Below are 3,334 nucleotides of genomic sequence, written 5' to 3'. Positions count from 1 at the left end.
CCTAACTGGAATTAAAATAAAAATTTAAAAAAATGGGCACTGGGTGTTATACACAACTAATGAATCATTGAACATTATATCAAAATCTAAAGATGTACTATATGTTGGCTAATTGAATTAAAAAATATAAATAAAGTAAAATAAAATACAAAAAATATGGACTTCGATGGTCAAAATTATATGCTCAAGATTTTAAGTCAACATTGGAACTATTTAATTTTTTTTTCTTTTAATAAACATAATCCATGTCCTCTTCATTAGGTAGAAGCAGTCTGAAAATCAATGATATTATGCAAAGATATTGAATAACTGTAGACAACCCCACCTTTTTGGTAATATGTATATAAAAAGTGCTAACCTATTTTCATGTAACAAGATGTAATGGTCACTCAGCAACTGTATTTTCAGAGTACCTGTGTGAACAGTAGCCTATTCTTCCAGGTACTTCATTAACGACATTTTGTACTAACTCCTTTTAGAGACTACAAACCTCTGACTTTATTTATTCTTGGCTTCCCAGAGCTGAATATGAGTGTGTAGGTCTGCACAAAAAAAAAAAAAAAAAAAAAAAAAAAAAAAACCCATGAACCAGATTTGGTCTGCAGGCCATAGATTGCTTGAAGGGAAGAAATAGCTAGCATTTATAGTCTTTGCATTTTTTTTAAAAGAAAAGAGTGGAATTTAATCTTTATTTACAGGACACTGCAAGAGAGGAGATTCTACATAGAAATAAGAAACCGGGGCGCCTGGGTGGCTCAGCTGTTAAGCGTCTGCCTTGGGCTCAGGTCATGATCCCAGGGTCCTGGGATCGAGCCCCGCATCCAGCTCCCTGCTCCGCGGGAAGCCTGCTTCTCCCTCTCCCACTCCCCCTGCTTGTGTTCCCTCTCTCGCTGTGTTTCTCTCTGTCAAATAAATAAATAAAATATTTAAAAAAAAAGAAAAGAAATAAGAAACCCACTGAGAGGAGAAGCTTCATACAGGTTGTACAGTTTGGAACTGGTCAAGTAGAGTTTCGTTGTAAAAAGTGCTACAATAACAAAACACATTTAAAAAGAGTTCTTAGTAAAGAAACAGTAAGACAAACTTCTACCAAACAGAGTACACAACAAACAACTTTCTGCCTCAGCTGTACCATCTAAAAGTTAAAGGTCCTGGGAGTGCCATCCTGAACTTGGAATGTATAGCCTTCAGAGGTAGTTTCTGGCACAACATTCTGATCTTCCTCTTCCTCTACAGAGAAATACTTCTCAATCAACTTTAATGAAGCTTTGTACACAGAACTCATTTTCATGGATTTGTAGAGCTTCAGTTTTGTCCAAACCTCCACATTCTTCAATCATTATACTGTTTCTCAGTTTCACCTAGTTTCTCAGCAGTCTGAAAGATGTTTGAAATGGCATCCAGAATAACCAGAATAATTTTGGCATCTTTTGCAGTTAAGAGGTTCATCAATGGTTCTATTATGCCACAATGAACGAGGTATACAATCTGTTCAACTGTCCCACCACTTGTATAGTTGAGCACAGCCCAGACAGCTTCCTTTTGTGTTTTAAAGTCTGACTTAGAGAGAACACCAATGAGGAATGGGACTAATCCATGATTCACAACTTGCTGTATCTGGTCCTGGCAACCAGCTGTGATGTTTGACATTGTCCATGTAGCTTCCTTCTGAATATTAGTTTTGGGGTTCATTAGGAGGCTGGGAAAAACAGCAAGTGCTCCTGCATCTATTACAACCTGAGTCTGTTCATCTGTCCCAGTGAAAATATTTCCTATGGCTCTTAGTGCAGGAGTCACAATGGGCAATTCAGTAGCTCCTAGAAGCTTCACAAGCTGGGGCACAACTCTTATTTTCACAACCATTTCAATCCATTCATTTGGACCATCAGTAAGGTAGGAAATGGCCCAGCAGGTATTTGCCAATACTTCTGGATCATTATGATGCAGGAGATGAACTAAGGTAGGAAGAATCTGTTCAACAGCATCTAATGGGGGTGCAGGATTCTTGTTGCAACAGCATCTAATGGGGTTGCAGGATTCTTGTTGCAACAAAAGTTTGAAAGTGTCCAAGTAAGGTTACATAAGTAACCACATGCTACAAATGACATATCAGGAACTGCAAGGAGAGCCAATATTGGGTCAACTGCACCATACTTGATAACCAAGTCTAGAAAAATTGAACCATCACCTGCAATGTTTCCTTACAGCTTGTTCACTGATGTAGGCATGGGAAAATGCCAACAGAGAAATGAATGCTGGGATAGCATCTCCATCTATCACAGCTTTGGTCTGTTCTGATGTCCCAGAAGCAATGTTAGTGAGAGCCCAAGAAGATTCAAACTGAACGGGACTACAATCATTTCTGCCCAAGAAGGACACAAATTTTGGAATCAAACCAGCCTGGATTATATTGTCTATGGGGGCCATTTTTCCCTAGAAAGCAGTTTCCTAGCAGCTTGAGTAGCCTGGAGCTGGCTTTCCAAATTCTTGCTATTTATGCCTTTGACAATGTCATCAACAGACCAATTTACAGTGCCCTGGTTGTTGCGGTTTTCCTGTAATGAAGAGGTAACATCATCAGGAAACAAGCTTACGTTTCTCCTTTTCAGCATCTGGTCATCCTTCTTAGCTTTCCTCAGCTCCACATGAACTTCTATTCGATGCCGCCTCATTTCTGTACTGTCTTTCCCCTTGTTCTTGAATCTGTTAAAGCGGGCGTCTTGTGAATTAGCATTTTCATTGGTGGACATGGTTATGAGACAAAGGGAGAAAGCTACACAGCCAGCTCAGGCTTCCACAAGAGGCAGTCCAGAGCATGCAGGCTGCGGGTCAGCTGCCCTCAAAACATCCACCACGGATCACCCCAAAGACGGTTTTTTAGTCTTTGAATTTTAATGGAATCTAATTTACAGATAGCAATTAAGTGAACTTTTTAAAAAGTATAAATGTCTCAAGCCCCCTGCTGATGTGGTATCAAGAAAGCCTTAATAAGGGAACCAGGACTTCCATTCCTGCCGGGTAGTAAAAAGACTCCAGCCTCACAGTTTCAATGGAGATCACATGGGTGGTGTGAACTTTTACTCCAATCTGATGGCATGAGAAATTCTTCCCTGTCCCCACAGGGTGATGTCAGAGAAGGCCTAGTGGAGAGCCAGGTGTAATGAAGTCATACTCCTCCCTCCATGATGCCAGTGGAGGCCACATGACCATAAGTAACCAGAGATGCTCTTAGCAAAGGAGAGCATCAATTAAAACCTATTGGAAACCTTGAATTTCTACCTCTGACCATCATTAAAAAGTTTTACCCATGAGTGTCAACAGAGACCTAGGGGGC

General features: G+C 40.1%; 1 pseudogene; it reads right to left on the bottom strand.

Annotated features, from left to right (window-relative positions):
• Positions 1-1,135: 1,135 nt before the first annotated feature.
• LOC118014699 lies at positions 1,136-2,750 on the bottom strand (annotated as a pseudogene).
• Between the last annotated feature and the right edge of the window lie 584 nt (positions 2,751-3,334).

This window comes from Mirounga leonina, unplaced genomic scaffold, assembly GCF_011800145.1.
Source record: "Mirounga leonina isolate KUSES-001 unplaced genomic scaffold, KU_Mleo_1.0 Mir_165, whole genome shotgun sequence".
NCBI lineage: Eukaryota > Metazoa > Chordata > Mammalia > Carnivora > Phocidae > Mirounga > Mirounga leonina.
This window is presented reverse-complemented; position numbering and strand designations above follow the sequence as displayed.